General features: G+C 33.9%; 1 protein-coding gene and 1 long non-coding RNA gene across 8 annotated transcripts in view; one reads left to right on the plus strand and one right to left on the minus strand.

Annotated features, from left to right (window-relative positions):
• LOC124358030 overlaps nucleotides 1–18,866 on the minus strand; it is a 93,538-nt gene that overhangs the window by 28,443 nt on the left and 46,229 nt on the right. The gene's annotated exons all lie outside the window — the stretch shown is intronic.
• Nucleotides 1,624–14,233, plus strand: LOC124358032. Its single transcript, XR_006922030.1, has 2 exons — nucleotides 1,624–2,277; nucleotides 14,048–14,233. It is a non-coding gene; the product is annotated as an uncharacterized LOC124358032 (long non-coding RNA).

The raw sequence follows: 18,866 nt of genomic DNA on the forward strand, positions 1-18,866 counted from the left end.
GACAAAAACTTCTACACCAACATTATTTACAATAATATAATAAATAATTACAAAAAAACAATAAATATGGTATACAGACCACATTTGCTAACAATCCACTTTAAAAATAGACTTGTTCACTGTTATGAAGTTAAAAATAGTCAATCAAACCCCAAAACAACTTCTCGTTCGATAAACATCTTTTTTCGCTCTAGTTTGAACTTTAAACACAGCAGAGTGCAAATGCGTCTGAAACAACACTGATGTATCTTCATTTTTGTTCCTGAAATTAGCTGCTTTAATGAATTTTAGTGATTCTTTGTCTAGGTTTCTTCAATTTGAACAGTGAAATAATATGTTCAACAATATCATTAATATCAGAGCATTCAAAATCAGTTGTGTCATTTATGGTGTCAATAATACGGTAATAGCTATGATAAATAATCTCAAAAACCAACAAATATAGTATAAAGAATACAGTTGATAACAAATCAATTTTTAATAGAATTTTTCACTGTTATATAGTTAACGTCAGTCAATCTAACCCCAAAAACAACTTCTCGCTCGATAAACAACTTTTTTCGTTGTAGTTTGAACATGAACTACATACTGTGTGGGGATGCGTCTGAAACAACGCTGATCCATCATGATTTTTACTTATAAAATCGTCAATCTTGATGAAATCCAGAGACTTGTCGTCTAGTTGTCTTCCAAAAGTTAATATTTTTTAAATTTTTCACTAATTTAATGTCAACAAATTACAGGTTTAGAATTAATTAATTTGGTAGCAAGTTTTTCAAGTAGTTGTAAGATATTTACAGATATATTATCTGGATCTATTTCAGGATAATCGTCCGGTTTACATCAATGTGAAAAGTTTAAAGATCAGTGTTTTGGTGCCCTCAAGTCGGAGAATGAAACACTTTTAAAAGTACCGTAAAATAACTCTGATTCATCTCTAATTTTTCATGATAGGGACAGGATCTTACTGTCGAAATTCCTAGCTTTCATTGGACAGTCATGATTTAATGAGTATGGGGCTCTATGTTATTTTTTATTTTGTGTTGATGCCCCGATCAAGAATATACAAAATATACGTGCAGACCTGAGAAACATGTTTCAGTCGGAGAGTGTGTACTCATATACCTATGAATGGCCTTTGTAGTTTATTCCCGTCTGAGGTAATTATGGTGCTATAGTTAGGTTTGTTTTAAATCTGCAACAAAAGTTATTTAGTAACTTTGTCTTTGATATCTGCATTGCAGAAAAGAATATTTTTACTAAAACTTATTTTATTTTCTAGATAACCTCTGTGTTCACCAGTGATTACAGAGAAGGTTAAAATAAGAAGGGTTGTTACTTTTAAGCTTGCTCTATGCTTTCATTACTATTATCGTAAGATAATTTTATATAGTACGTACATTAATTCAACATATACTGTTGTTACATTATAATGTTTGCAAACAATTTATTACGAAAACACTTCTACTAACTGCTTACGGTACCAAAAAGGGAGTTTCAAGACCAGTGGTCCCCCCCCCCCCCCACCCCCCCCCCCCCCCACCCCCCCCCCCCCCCACCCCCCCCCCCCCCCACCCCCCCCCCCCCCCACCCCCCCCCCCCCCCACCCCAGACCTTTTCGGATGACATCTTGCCTGGTCCGTGTGTCTTATGTCCCAACCCAGAGTTGTATATTAACCTCTTAGAACAGATACCTGACTATCATCAAGGCTATCCTAGAGGATCCTTTTACTACACTGATTAAAATTAATGCTTTGATAAATTGATCTATAGTTGGTACCAATAAAGGAATACGTTCTGAATAAGAATTTACGAAATCTATGACTAAAGCTGCCCTCCAGATTATACTCTGTACTCGTTTTAAATTAAGCTAAGTCAACTGTTGACTTCCAGCGCCGGCCATCGCAGAAAAACCATGGGGTCATCCCACTGCAAGGAGTCCTTAACATTACTTCTAACACTGTCATGGAGGGTCCTTCTCCATAACTAGTACCAAGTTTTTTGACTAATGACTGTTTTCTTGTTACAGGAGCACCAGCGCCGGCCACCACAGAAGAGGTGTGGGTCAACCCACTAGAAGGGGTTCTTGACACTACCACAGAAGCTGACTTAGAGGGTCCTCCTCCTACACTAGTCTCAGGTTATGCTCTGCACCCTACACCCAGACCTTTTGTGCCTTGGAGGTTTTGGGGAGCGGTTGGGGCTTTCACAGCACTCATTCTTATGTACGCTTGTGCCTTCGCCATGTTCAACTTCTTGCCCGTATTGACAATGTTTGTGAGTACTGACTTTGCACAGTATTGGTTGGATTATTGGGGGACAATTTTTGTCAGTACTGAATTTGGAAAGAATTGCTTGGATTACTGGGGGACAATGTTTGTGAGTACTGACTTTGCACAGTATTGCTGGGATCATAAAGGGACAATGTTTGTCAGTACTGAATTTGGACAGAATTGCTGGGATCCTAGGGAGACAATGTTTGTATTAACTTTGGAAAAAATTGCTGGGATCCTTTGAGGAGAATGTATGTAGGTACTGACTTTGGAAAAATTTGCTGGGATCCTTGGAGGACAATGTATGTGGGTACTGACTTTGGACAGAATTGCTGGGATACTAGGGGGACAATGTTTGGGAGTAATGGCTTTGGATAGTATTGCTGAGATCCTTGGGGAGTATTTATTCAATGTTGTATTAGATCATACCTATATTTGTTTATAAAACAACTGTTTATAATTATTCCTCAAAGTTTGTACAATATACATGCATTTAATATCATCTGGCCTTCAAATATAAGATAATGATATTTTATACTACCCTGCATGATGTCAAAGTAACATGATTTTTGAAAAGAAAAAAAATAAATTTTAATTGACCTGTTGCACAAATGAATTAATTCATATAAAATCGAATTCAAAATGAAAAGCTTAAATTTTGAGGTTAGCATTCGATATTCTTTTTTTAGTAACCTAATTATAATTAAGGTCTTAGTTATGGATAATATTTAATTTTTAAGCCTATTTCATCTTGATTCTTTATCGTTTAAAAATGAATCAGCAATATTGAATAAAAACGCTTAAGTTAGTCTCTGATATAAAACACAAACTTAGTAATATAAAATATACAATATATGTAAAACGTTCTTAGTCGTATATCATGCTTAAAAATTGATCCTTTAGTAAACAAAATAATATTAAATACAAAGAGCGTACAATTAACATGTATACAGACACACAATATTTGTTTCTATTGTTATAATTGGTTAAGGGAAACCTATCGCGTCGCCCGGTTTAGTCGAGCAGTGACATACCTGAGACTGATGATGGCTGAACGAGTGAGAAAGGCTAATAAACCAGTCAGGTAGATAGAGAGGAAGATCGATTATAACGGCTCGGTTTCTCCAGGGAACTGTCGCGTCGCCTAGTTTTGTTTAGTCGTGACGTACCTGAGACTGATGATGGCTGAACGAGTGAGTAAGGCTAATAAACAAGTCAGGTAGAAAGAGAGGAAGATCGATTATAACGGCTTGGTTTCTCCAGGGAACTGTCCCGTCGCCTATTTTTTGTTTAGTCGTGACGTACCTGAGACTGATGATGGCTGAACGAGTGAGAAAGGCTAATAAACAAGTCAGGTAGAAAAGAGAGGAAGATCGATTATAACGGCTCGGTTTCCCCATGGACCTGTCGCGTCGCCCGGTTTAGTCGAGCCAAGATAAATGTGGCATCATCCTCGAATTGTATTTCAATCGCAAAAAGAAAGATTCGTGGACAGTGTTATGTCGTGTATTTATTACATTATGTTTACACCGATACAATACTTAGCGAATTGCAATCGATATTTGGTTCACGTTCAATTTCCTGAGTACAAAAAAGAATAAATGTTTTTAGACTACTCCACACATAAAATTACATATATTTCAAATAGAAACTCGGACCCTACTAAAGACGGATGAAGATAAAATTTTGTATTTTTTACACTTCAGAGAGTGACATTTTATTTTTATTAAGAAGTAATTTCGTTAGTAAATGTATGATCGTACACGTCATTCTTAAATTTTAATAAATTAACAAAATTTAACTTCCTTATGAATTAAAACATGTTAAACCCATTAGGTCTGATTAGGGTACATACTAATAAGGTGAACTTTTAACCATTTTTATATACAGCAGTTTTTATTTGGACCTGATTACAAAATTTACCTAAATTCGTTTCTTTACATTTAGATGCCTGTAATTAAGGTTAACTGATAAAAAACATGTTTTATATTTTTTTGTATTTAGAAAATGTGTTTGTACATTAGACTAAATTCAGAATCGATTGCATCAACTTAACTGAGTTATGTATATCAGTGGCAGCGTGTAGTGGTTGTAGAATGGTAGAGTACATTTCAATGCAAGAACATAAAAATTCTTTTACGGACACATATCACTAAACAGAATAGAAATAATTTTAATTTTTTCCATGTGAAACAAAATATAAACCACTTAAAGTTATATCGCCTATGTCTTAACACAAGACATTCCTACAAGAGTTATAGGATATGGACTGATTACTTTTTTCTGTTTAAAATGTACAAATGGGAAACTTAAAATTCTAAGTAAAAACTAAGCAATAGTAAATGTTTGTTGAATACATTTTTGTTTCCTATACACTATGAACGAGTGTTATTAAAGCAATCTTATACGTTAAGACTATCAATGTATCAGTTGTATTAAAGTTTTCATCATGGTAACACTTAAGTAATAGAGATCTTAACCCAAAAAGCCAAACAAAATTAACCTTAAAGCAAACTTTAATGTCACAATACCACGGCTAAGTTCTTCGGTCAGCTAGCTACGATATTTTGTTTTAAAATTGCGACCTTTGAATTTTAATAATCACAACTCAGTTATAAAAAGTAAACAGGGTTCTGAAAAGCTTATGACATTTTTAAACATTATGTAATAAACAAATGTTGGTACCCTATTTCGAACCCGGTTTGGGTTATCGATTACATGTAAATGTCAGTAGCAATAAATTATTAATTTTCCAGTAGTTTCAAATCTTCTCATTCCTCTCGACTGAGCCGGAAGGACTATTTCTACCGTATTCCTATTTTTAACGTTCACACAACTTCAAGAATAAATCAAAAGACATTAAATGTGCTTAATTTAACCAGAGTAATACCTAAAAATTATGTAGCACTGTGAGAGAAATTATTTAAAATTAATGAGAAATGTATTAATATTCACAGTCGCAGAGAAGGGAAAGGAGAACAAGGGAGAACTAACAGAACGAGAGAGGAGAGTAGAGACGTATATTATGCAGCGAATGTTATGCCAGGGACAGATTTCCGGCAAAAGTTTCACCCGGGACTCTAGCTTTGATGTGCTTTTATACTTGGAAATTTAGAAAATATGAAACTTTAAAGTCATAATGAGTACGCTATGATATGTATTCAATGCTCAAATACTATTGTACTGTTGATAAGTCGTTATTCATTCAGATTGTTATATTCAATTACTTTGATATGGCGTATAGTTGTCAAAACAGTATCTCCTTTCCAGGGGATTCCTTTTTACAGGTTATGGTGAGACGTGAAAATGAATATGAACTATGTTCAGAGAGCTGTGTAAAACAATTAGGCTATTTTAATATTTTATTACTAAACTGGGCGTAGTATTTTAAATGGGGTTTATTAAAACAACTAACTTATAGAAATACATTTTATAAAAAGATAGCAGCCAAATAAACACACTTAAAAAACTATGTTTACACTTTGTAGTTACATGAGAAGAAAGACCAAAAAAGTATAAAAAATAGATAAAACATTGTGAAACCTTTCAAGACCTTCTTTTTGATCTTCCAAGAATCGAATATGTGTCCTTTCGGTGAGTGAACCGAAGCCCTAATCCGTACACTACACTAAAGATCCCTGGTCTATCTGACATTAAAACATTTAAAATTATGTTTTAAGACTTAAACAACGTTTACATTTAAGAATTTCTGTTCACCCCTCACAGGATGTATACCTGTGATCGTCAAGAACTTTCAATAGTTTTAAGACTTTGGACAGTATCGAAGTGTTCCGGACTTTTCACCATCACTGCATAAATAAGGTTTCTATTGTTAAATGCAGATATGAGGAAGTTCAGGAGCAATTTTAAATTATTTCTACTCGTCTCCGTCACAATTTGAGCCATTCTTGGAGATGTTTTTATAAGTTGATTAACGGTTGTTATTTATCCTTGTGTGTAGTAGAATGGTTCCAATAGTCTAACAACCAGCATTTCTAGTGGACAAACTATTCGGACTATCCTGATATACGAGATCATACATCAGGATGAACAAATCTGTGGTGTAAGAGGTACCTGTGGAGATCCACTACAGTTGGCAAACTCTCGGCAAGTGAACACAATTTATATTGTGGATGATATGGCTAAAACATTAAATATAACATTTAACAGTGACTTATGTGTATTACGAATGTGTTTTGATGATTATGATGGAGAGGAAAAAGGTTTCGTAATTTAATTAATTTGAATGTTTTCAAAATAATATAAATAATAAAACAAAACCCAAGTCATTTTTATTGGAAACTAAAGATAGACTCTTACGAACTATTGATTTGAACGATTCTCCTAGACAACCATCGTTTACCGTAATGAGATAAATGTATGATCTTGGAAATCCCAATGACCTTGATCTACAACGAATACAGTTCTTGTGAAAATGCTAAATGGAATTTAGTTTCCCATGAGATTTGTTGTATATTCTTCAAATGTCTACAAGTAGTGTTGAAGAGGAAGATCATATTGGTGATTTATACGACAGTGAGATAGTTTTCCAGGAGGAAAACGATCTAGACCTTCAATTGACTGATACTATCTATACCACTGAAGATCAGGCTGATATCCAAGCTTTGGAAACTATCGGTGCAGACTTTGAGTCTCCGATAGCTGAGGAACAAGGAGATAAACTTTGGAAGTTTTATCCCGGAGGAATAAAGACTTCCGAAAATTTCCTAAGAACCGTCATTAAGATAAGGGATTCCTCAACCCTAAGCCATATCGATATTGCAGAGTCACGAAAATCCGGACAGGTGTATAATCTATTGGATAAGATAAAAGGATCTGTGAATTACCGAGAGGCTCCTAGTTACTCAGTTAGGCAAGCAAAACAGTCTATCCGAGAAGCTAAAAAAGAGCTTGAAAAAACCATTCAAACAATGGTTTGAATGTAAGTAGTTTCTCAACTACTTCTATTTGAAGTAGTTGAGATAAAACTACATTTACGTCAATATTAACAAAGTAAAAGACATTATTAAAGCAGTACCTCACCCAGTAATAGTCCGATATTGGCTTTTTGCGTTTTAATTCTTCATCTTCATTCACGCCCAACACTGTTGCCAGGTTTACGTGTAAGATAAATGACTTATGTGTCTCAATATTAGGGGACAGCTGATGGTCAGCAGCGATGTGGCAACAACGCCTTAAGTTTCATCGGACTATTTTGGTGCGGGGTGCTCTATTAACTCTCTAAATTAATGTTTGTTAATAATTGAAGAATTCGAGTAAAGAATGAATTTCAGATATGATGTTTTCGAACAGCAACAGCGAATGCAAAAACAAAACGCTTGCAGCCTCAAACGGTTTTTTTCTTTTCTTTAAGTTGACCAGCAATTTTGCAATTGACTCGTTTTTGGTAATTTTTTGTATATTAGAGATATGCCTCAAGTAACCTTGTGTTTTGCAGCTGAACAGTATGAATCTAGAGGGGGTGAGGTGAGACTATGGCGGACACGCCACCGATAAGAAACTATAACCCATGGGCCACTTCCACACTTAGGCGTTTACTGGTTTGCCTTGGGCCTCGGCAGCTTCCTCTACAGCTTGTACCACTTGACCTACAACTACCTCGTTTCTGTGTTGGTGCCTCCCCCACCCCCTGCAGCCGGTGCACAAACTTACACCCTTCACTGGTCCTTCTTCGAATAAACTGAGTCACAACATTGGCAGTTTGATTTCTTCAACCCGCGTTCCACACAAAATTGACTTCACGTGAACGAATAAACGTTTACTCCAACAAGATCCTTCCTATGATTTAAAAACATTTCAGTCAACGCTCAAGCTATTAATGATCTGGACCAGTAGCTAGGATGTTTATAATGTCCTTAACGTCCAGGTAGTATAATTGATATACTTCGTACATCAGTACAATAGAAACAAAAAGGACGAAATTATAAATTATCTGCTTACATCATTTACGTTTTTCGGTAGTAAGTACGCTCATTAACCAGTAGTGGTAACAGGATATTACAAAACTCTTGTAAGATATTTTACGGTATTCTGTCCTACTACTTCATTACTATTACGTTTTTGTTTTAATAATTGAAGCTATGTAAATATCGAGTTTGGCTCCATTTTACCATCCGCTTAGTGGACCGTCAGAAACCTGACTCTGGCACAGATTGACTCCTGGATTCTGGAGTCCACGTTTTTCAGTAGACAGAGTGTATAGTAAACCATATATAGAAAACTCGGTTGCTCCGCATTGCTTCTGTATCACGTCTAAAACATGCAGTGCAGTAAATTGTGCACCTGATGAGACAATGAGAAACCACTTCATCTAGATTACACTGGATAGCTGCTGGTTTAGTGAGCTCCTTCAAAGTCTAAATGTCTCTGTTGTCGAAAAGAGGCAATGAATTCTATTTGAACGTCTTCGTCCGAGACTGTTTATGGACCTTCTTCACACAGACGTGGATTGTAGGAGTCAATCTGCATCAGTTTCATACAGAATTTCAGACTTTGCAAAAAGCGGAATGTGTACAATGGAGCTTAACTCAATATTCGAATTAGCTAAAACTGTAAAATCCCCAAAATGTATGTGTCCTGTGGGAAGATAGTTACAGTTTCCTTATTGTTTACTACATATAAAATACAAAATATCGCTTTAATCTTATTTTATTTACTAAACTAGCTAATTTACGAGATAAGATATTATATTTTTAAACATGTCAAGACCCGAATTTCGAAAACGTACGTTTGTGCTTACTAGTGGTAACATCGTTTCCAAGAGTTGATCCAGACAGTTAATCAAGTATCAAACTGGAACTTTGTGGTTGTTTTATTCAAATTGAAATCAATAACAAATGTTAAGTCGATTTTGATATTTTAAATTAAACAATACTGGAATCTGGTTATGGGTTGTGTTTGAAACGCTAGGAACAGGATGTTCACGTTGATGTCTCTCACAATTATTGTTCAATCACTGCGCCTTGTAACAGCTGTTTTATTTGCAGGTCGGTGGACAGTACCGCCTCGTATCCAGCGCGAACTGGACTCAGACCGACCGTTTCACTTCTGGTCTTTCCGCATATTTCTGGCAGTGCTTATAGTCATATCGCTCACATTCGTGTACTGCGGGATGATACGACAATGAAGGCTAGTGGTTTCTGAGTAGTATTGTAATCTGTCGGTGGTTAGAATATGTTGCTTAAAGAGTTAAATTTGCTTAAGAAATATGAGTCAACAGGAATAAACTTCTGAAATCAGAGATCTAAAATTCTTGGATAGGTAAATTGTAAATATCTGAGACTATTAGTAAATAGTACTAAATAAGATGCCTACGAAATTTATGACATATTGTAAAATATTGAGGTAACAAGCCTAATTAGGTATAAAAATTTAAATTACAATTGATTTATTTGCAAAGTTTAAGGAGAGTTATGAAAAACGTAAGCCTATAGTATCATCTGGACGAGCGATGGATGAGTATTAAATGAATTTAGAACAATTGGTGTTTCTAAAAATATCATTAATACATTATTTAAAATGACTATTGTAAAAGTAAAAGAGGGAACTAGAATAAAACTATTTTATGTTTTAATATTCCAATTCGTTCGAAAACATGTACAAACGATAAGTATTAAAGTAAATATTTATTTTCCCAGTGCTATGAGCAAATTATTACAAATCATTGAATTTTATAACGCACATGCTCACTCATATACAATCATTGAGTAACACCATTCCAAGACGCCTCAACAATACACATTGTAACGATAGCCATTCCATTTATAGCCGAAACTAAAATACCTCGTATACAAATACGGGATTTGTAAAATGTTTCTGCAAAACCTTTAAATAACAACCTTAAAACTTGCAGCACTGGCGATTTTCTCCTTTATGGCAAGGAAAAGGGTTCAAACATACTAAAAAGCTGCATACCCTTTTCTTTCTCTTCTTTATTTTTGTATGTATTAATAACTGCCCCACCTGACGAAGAGTGTAGATTACAAACCTTCAAACGTTGTGTTATACCTTTTACAACATATAACGATGGCAAATGTCCGAAATTCTGAAAAATCCACCATTGAAATCAAGAAAAACGAGGTGCTTTAACGATGCGAAATGGCTATGGCTTTAACATTGAGGAGTGCGAAGCAATACTCCAATTTTATGAAAATCTCTCCTATGGTAAATCCAAATTAAACTTAATTACTCTTTCTCTAAATACTTCGAGATTTATTCCAAACCTATCTACAAACGGACACTATGCACGAAATTGATTTAGTGTTTTCGGTTATGTCCTAGTAAGGTTTCAGTCAGAGCAAGGTGTGGATCACAGACCAAGGAGCTTGTGGCCGAGTTAAGTAGGAGTTACAAGCTGTTTGGCCGGAGATAAAACAACTCATCCTGTAAATCTCTTAGAAGCGTCCATTAGCCGTGAGTTTTGATTTATCGTGGCAATACAGTGTTTAGGGACGGGCAGAGAGATTTACTTCTGACATTGTGAGAGTTATGGAATTTCAGTATCATTTTGACAGTGGATCTTCTGTCTCGCGCTTTACAGACGGGGCTTAAGCATTTCTTTAATAAACACTCTAAATATTCTTGCCTTTGTATTGTCTCTTCACTGACAACAATTATAAATGGCAGCAAATGTGGAAAAAATAAATTGACCCATTGTAACTTAAACAGATGCCACACACATAATGACAGACAGATTACTTGGTTATTCAACATTCTAGCAGCTTTGATGATTGTCTTGCATCATCATTCATAGTGATGGATCCTAATTTGACACTAACGCAGAGATTCCTAGTGATGATTTCTCCGTAATTTCAAGACCTTTGATAGTATTAGTGAAACAAGAGATGGTTCATCCAATAGTGTTGAAGCATACAACATAATGATCCCTCGGCCTGCCCTCAATGGATTGAAAAACAAAAGGTTGTCAAATATTTGAACGGAAACAATAAATTCCCGAGCGCAGCCCTATCGCCAGACCTGAAAGAATCCCGTATCTCAACATATCTAACACATAATTGATTAATCCATCTCCTGTGTACCAATACAATCAAAGGTGTGACCCAAATTTATCAAACCACCAAAATATGAAACGATCGTCCTTGACACAAAAACGTCGTAAGCAGCGTCAAAATCGGGCTTTCACGGAGTATTCAGTGTTATTCACCCAAGGCTAACAATACAACTTCCAAAATTTTGCGTTCTTTCCTTTGAATCTTGCTGTACTTGTACTTACTGTTCAACGAGTGTTTTATAGATATCTACAGTTATCTATCTAATAATCTTTCTCATTCAGTACTATACTTATGCAAACAAAATCAGCATTTAATCTAGTTGAACTGCTAGCTGCATTCAACTAATATTATATTTTTCTTTTGTGGTTTTAATACCAAAGACAACTGGTTGCTTGGTTTTTTGTATAAAAATATAGCTCCTAATGTAATGAAGTATGCGAATGAAGGAAAGTGCATCTATGTAAATACAAAATAAATAACGTTGATAAATTACAAAGTAAACTTTTTTAACACAACAAACTTAAATTCAACTTTAGAAATGTGAAAGATGTCGTAATACCAAATAATCCGTATTTTAATATCTAAATTTACTTTTTTTAATCTGCTTTCTTACTACAGGTTCTATTATTTGTTAGATAGGGGCCTTCTGAAAGTATATTCTTAGAGAAATCTATTTTAGTTGATGTTCCTTCATTTGTGATTATTAGTTTTCCACTTTAAATTAAACTATATTGAAGGAAATTATATTGAATTTTTAAGTTACAGAACAAAGTAGACTGCATGCTGTCGGATTACAGTTTTTAGCACATCTTTTATATCAACCCTCTGTTCAACATTTTACAATGTCATCTTCCGTTGGAGAGATAGAGAATTTGCAACATTAAATTTTAATAACCATTTTTGTTCCAAATTCAAAAAAGTTTGAGAGCCAAGCTTTCAAAACTTTGCACTGATTAGATGAAGCTATCGTTTATTTGTTCACTGGGGATTATTTGAAACCACAATCATATCACAAATTGATAAGTTAATTGAGTTATGTATCTAGTTTAGACTCATTAACACGAATAAAAATTAAATTTACTTTAAAAACTTGCAGGTTTTCCGGTCGAACGAAACGAAGTGGAAAGTGGTTATGCGGAGGCTGTCCGCCAATTTAAGATATTCAAAATTAAAATTGGTCTCCTCGTTTTTCTACTGTTGGTATTATTCACATATATGCGATACTTCGATTAGTACATCTATTAATGTGAATTCACAATCATAAAATCTAATATTATAGAGCCACCCACAGCTTGATTGTATTATGTTTGATACAATAAATAAAGATATTGCAAGTATTTCTTGTTACCTATATTATGTACTTTTGTTACTCTACTGGGCAAACTAATTAAAAAATTATTATAGAGCGTCCAATTTTATTTTAATTTTTAACAAACGACGAAGTTTATAACACTTCCCTGCTTTACAGTAAAAAGTTCCTCTCCTATCAGAACCATTAATAGGACTACAAACAAATCTGGGAATATTTTTATATATCTGCGTATTCAACTGAACACATGAACCATAATAATTTGGTACCTAACATTTACTTATAGTATTCATTTATAATTTTCAGGTATAACTGTTCAACACAAAGGTGTGGGAAACGGATTTGGTGCCGCAGTGTATAAGTTTTGGATATTCAAAATTAAAATGGGACTTCTTGCCTTCCTTCTTCTAGCTTTTGTATACATGCGATAACACCGGTTGATCCTCCAAACATTGAGTAGAGACCGTTATGGCTCTTCAATAAACTATTATAAAGTAAACCTTTATTAACAATAAATATTCCACTAAGTACTATAATGAGATAGTGTTTTGATATTTGCCTGCTTATAAGACACACATGGCCGTATAAAAAGTTATGATGTTCCAGAGCAGACAATTGCGCTCCCTCGTTATCCACTACAACGACGTTCATCCAACGATAAAATATTATCGAGAATTTGGAATTATAAAGTTGGTGTAGTACGTTACAGTGTTAAAAGTATCTGATATTGCAACTGATTTGCAGGATTTTCAAACGAATTTTGGTTTCAGAAGAGACTCCCACAGTATCAATTAAGGTGAACAGTGAACAGTATATTTGGTATCTCCAACATTGATTAAAGCCAAGGTTTACATAAAATACTAGACATGAGTATGTTGTACACATTTTCCAATCGTGCCGTGAGAAAAACCTCATTTATTTCGCAGTCAGACCATTTTGGTACATTTTGAGAATTTCTTTAAATTTCGTAATGATAAATAAAACATAAAACTTTTTTTGCTTTGAAGATAAGTTAGCTCTCAATACTGCTTGATAAATTTTCGTCATGACAGGATTTAGTCTAACAACAAAGGTGGGATCACCAACTTCCCACCCTCGAATTTCACACAAATATTGTGTGTTGTCACTATAGACAGGAAATTTTCAACTAGCTTTTTCATTCCCCTGCCTTGAAATAAGATGACTTTCAGGTTGGCTACCCCGTTTCTGGAGAAGACCATTGGTGGTGAGCGACATCACTTACATGACTGCTATCAACGTTGTGGTGATTCTCATCTGTGCGCTGGTCATGTGGCTGGTCTATATCGTCTGAGAGTCTTCCATCACCAGGCGCAACTTTTTCTTTCATGACAATGTATTACTAAATAAATAAACAATACATTGCTACACCACTCACCCACCCGTCTGAAATAATAACGTGTATGTTATTGCAGGACTGTTTCCTTACCTCAGGAGCAAGTACGAAGCCTGGGAACTCAAGACTAATGGCTCATTAACAACCCTCGGCATCTCTGTCATATTCGGCATCATCTTGCTCACTCTCTATTTCATGTTCTACGACAAGTTAAACCCTTAAATTATTCTTTGTTTCCTGAATTGAATAAATGAAATTGAATAGATTTATTGATTGTAGCCGCCCTTAACACTTCACCATGTTTGGTTGATGAAACAGTCCTGGAATGATATGTTTTCACCTCAGATAAAAGGACCTTTATAGTATTATCACGTTCGCTAAAATGTTAATAATATTGTTACTAAAATTCCTTAAATTAACGATCATTTTGCTATCGACCAAAATTGGGGGGGAAATTGCCACAGCTAGAATTTAAAATTGCTAAAGATTACACTAAAATAATAATCTACTTAATTGTATTAATTTTAGAAATTATCTAAAAATTGAATCAAGATGCAATAAAGAGAGCGTTATTACGAAAACAAAATTTTTAATCTTGACAAGGAAATGTACAACATCAGTGAAAACTTCGTTTATTTGAGGACAAGACCAACTAAATAATATAAAACAGATTAATCATGGTAAAGACTACAATAATAAACTTTGTGATATAGCAGACTCATTCATTAAATTTTTATTAGTAGATAAACTAAAATATGATTTGCTGAGAACTGACTTTACGTACCATAACCTTTTGGACAAATATTCACTTAGAAATATATAAATATATCCGTTTACAGGACACCAGCGACACATTCTAAAATCAATAATTATACAGTGGATAAGAATGGTAAAGCTCCAGGATTTGGAAATTTACTCATTTTATAGTATAATACATTTTAGGAAATGTAATTGATTTTCTGGTTTTACTTGTATATAAATTTGAACTGTAAAATCCATAATACAATCACAACATTCAATTAGAAGTGAAAGAGGGCTCAAAAGATCAAGTATATACGAATATTGGTCAATTTTTATTGGAGTAAAACTAATAACTTAAGTCGTGCCAGTATAAAGGACTATGCTAAAATGTACATTTTTACCACTTTACCTAACTTATATAAATAATTACAAGTAGACCAATAAGATATCAAACAATGAAAAAAATTGCACTTTTTATCAAATACTTTACTTGCTATTGACAATGTGACTTCTAGGAGACGAATAATTTTTGGGCTATTTCGAAAAGTGTGTAAAGCAAGGCGCAAAGTGTGAACATGTTGAGGGCCGCGATCCAGTGGTTGTTGGTCCTCAGTGGCCTTGGAATGTGGAAACGCAGGCGGGCAAACCGCGAGAGGGAGGAAGTATTTGGTGTAGTAGGCGGGGTCCTCTGTAGTGTAAGGCCACTGCTGTAACATATAGGGTGTGATGTTCATATATGGGACGCTTCTCGGAGAAATAGCATTCAGTACCGATGCAAGACAGGTTTCAGGATAGCTCCGACAGCTTGAAAATAATTTGTGTGAAAAGGTTTGTACTGGTCTGAAATAATACTGGTAGCCTATGAGCTGAGCCACTTTTTACTTTATAAGCTTGGCTTTCTTGAAGTTCTTTTTTATAGAGGAATTTCTCGTAAAATACAAATTGATTGTCAGCCACTCTAAGTTTACTGTAGGAAATGAAATTGTAATGATTTATTAGCCCAATAGAAGATTGGAGCTGTTATAAGTCTCGTCACTGTATACAAACAATAAATACTAAATAAAAATAAAAAATAACTTAACACTGTTAAAGCGTAGGTAAAAGTAGGTAAAGTAGGATTTTCACATCTTAATTTTTTTTTCTGGTGAACTGGGATAACATGTATCAAAAGTATAATTTTTAATTTGAAGCATATATTCTTTAACAGTTTTAATGTAGGAAACTCCCTTCACGCTCAAGGTAGTTTATTAAATAAATGCTGACTGTTTTAATAGACAGATGTTTTTAAAATAGGTTGTTTTGAGTATTGGTACATGTGAAGCATGTCTATAAGGTGTAGTATAGTTATGTTGGGAGATAAATGGATGCACTTTATTCGTTTATAAGTTCGAGTTACAACTTCCATTTTATAAATACTTCTCACTGTCAAAATTTGAAAATAAAAATAGCGTCTACATGATTGGTTAAATTTTAAATTTCGTGGAATTCGGATTGCTCCCTTTTGAGCTTTGAAAGTCTGTGCAACAAATAAGGGAGGTATAAAAAGGGCTAAAAATATGAAACTATAATACCTTTCAGTGTATATTTCTCCTAGATTTTAGACAACTGACCATCAGTCCAATAAATAATATTTCTTATATAAACGTTAGGCAACTAGACGAAGAAACTGAACGTGAACATTTAAATGTTTTTCACAACCCTGTATCTCAATAAATATTGATTTTTTTTTAAAACAACATGAGAACATTTTTTGCTTAAAACAGTGTGTAGAAACTAAAAAGAAAATACCTTCCAATAATTTTTGACATCTTAAATAAATTTTACTCCGTAACGAAGTGAAAACCGAGAAAATCCTATAAACTAAAAAATACAAATAATTGTATAAAACAAAATCGGTCAATCATCTTTATTTCATGTCCTTTTTCATTTCCCAAACACTATTAATTCCATTTTTCCTTCGACAAACACACGTAGGCTATACACGCTTTACGTCTAGGCTTATTTAGAGATTTTTGCTACGTAAAAGTCCTTGTATCTCAGTTAATATTAATTTTCTCGAAAAATGTCAAGAGCTATTTTTGATTCAAATCAATGTTTTGCAAACTCGTGCCATCAAAATTTTTAACGCCAGGTGAAATTTAAAAAAAAAATAAAATTTCTAGGAAATTAATTTTTTACGTATAATTCATTGTAATTAATAATAGTCAAGTAGATGTATAAGTATTTAAACGTTTTAAAACTTATATGAACGTGTATTTCAATAAATATTGAAAAATTTCACCATGGTGAAAGATAGGTCCAAGATGGCGTCAGAACAGGTTCCATAATATATTGCTGAAATTTTAAGAAATTAACACAATACAAACATGAAATTTATTACAAATATGAAGTAAAAACATGTCCTATATAATAATTATACATACCAAATATATATTCCACTTACTTGACAATATTTAAATGCAAAATAATTATCTTCATTAATCGAACACGAACCACACTCCTTTTCAATCAATCAAGAAATGAAAAATTGATTATTGAAACGAAAGAGAAGCTACTGCCACTGCCACGGCTATTACACGTACCTATCATAGACGCTTATTTAAAATTTATTTACGTGCCTGAAAATTAGTTTTAAGTCTGTCAAGGTAAGAAAAATACTCGAGAAACAATTACCATTTTAACCCTTCTGATACCTGCCAAATTGACCTTCCAAAAAACTGTAACGGCTGCAACAGATATCCTCCGGAAGTTTCTCTATAGATTCCAAGAAAAAAGTAGGCTGTATGCTAATGCAATGCCAATTACCTCTTGGCCCCTTGACTAAGAGATACTACTGCGCGCTTCACTAGCCAATCCTGGCTCTGTTTTACCTCCAGGGTGTATTGGTTTAATTAAATTCACTTTGAAAATGTTTATTTTACCATCAAATAAATTCAATACATTTATTAGTTTGTACTAATGAACAATTTATAACTAACATAATAAAGATTAAGTTCACACCAAAATACAGACTCGCGGCTGAACTAAAAAGAGGATTAAATATCTTGGTACAACTTACTTTAAACGAAACATGACTTTATAATACAAACATTTTGAATATATTAAAATATTTTTGTGGCACCTGGAGTTCAAACATTTGAGATGAGGTAAGCTCCTCGTATAGTAGGTCGAAAGATTTTTACAGTTAGCCTTTCAGTGTAAGAGTTCATGTACAACGCAGATTCTATCACAGTGTTTGACGTGGGTCCCTAAATAGTTTATTCTGTCCTTTTACTACGAGTTGAGTTTATAGAAGCTTGAGTTAGATAAATCAATGAATTGAATATATTAAATTCTTAAAACAAATTTGTTTTTATAGTTCATGATTCCGTTATTGGTGCGATGAAATAAAAATTATGATCACTCACGTGTTAAATGCTTGTTTAGAGGTGTGTGTACCCCACGGCAGTTAGTGGTGTGAGAGGTTTACCACAGGTTCTATACCAGAATTACCGCCATCGAGGAATAAGGTTCTAATGACGAATATATTGGAGACGAATGGATGTGGATGGATTAACTCTTTGCTTGGCAGTATGGAGGGTGATTTTTAACATGGGTAATGTTATATTTTACCGTAGGTCTATATGAAAATCTTTTAATGGGGCACCGTTCTTACATACTCTTTAAATACGGCAGTTATCTCTAATTATTATAATGAAATAGGCATTTAAAAGTTTGGTAATTTACTGAATCGTTATGAAGGTCAAATTGAGCGTAATCTAAAATTTTTAAATTCCAATTTTGGCCTAAATAAGTTAATATTAAAGTAAAATAGACTAGCTTTTACAATGAAGTAGTAATATTATTTCGTTTTTACAGCAAACAATAAAGTAAAAGCGTTCCCCCGTTCATAGTCTTTTGTCAAATTTATGGTAAAAAGACAAAAAACACACGCTAAAAATCATCGAGATTATGTGTGTCATATTTAACCTGGACATAGTCAGGATGCTGTGTTTTTAACCATACTATGTAAAGGGTTAAGGAATTTCTTCCAATGGAAAATAGTGATCTCAGGCTTGAAATGATCCTTGCAAGAATAGTTTAATAGAACATTTCTAAGACTAAGGTTCCCGGAGCGTATGACAGTATTGTGTTATTTAGTGATAGTATAAATTAAC

The sequence above is a fragment of the Homalodisca vitripennis genome, chromosome 3 (assembly GCF_021130785.1).
Source record: "Homalodisca vitripennis isolate AUS2020 chromosome 3, UT_GWSS_2.1, whole genome shotgun sequence".
In the NCBI taxonomy this organism is placed as follows: Eukaryota; Metazoa; Arthropoda; class Insecta; order Hemiptera; family Cicadellidae; genus Homalodisca; species Homalodisca vitripennis.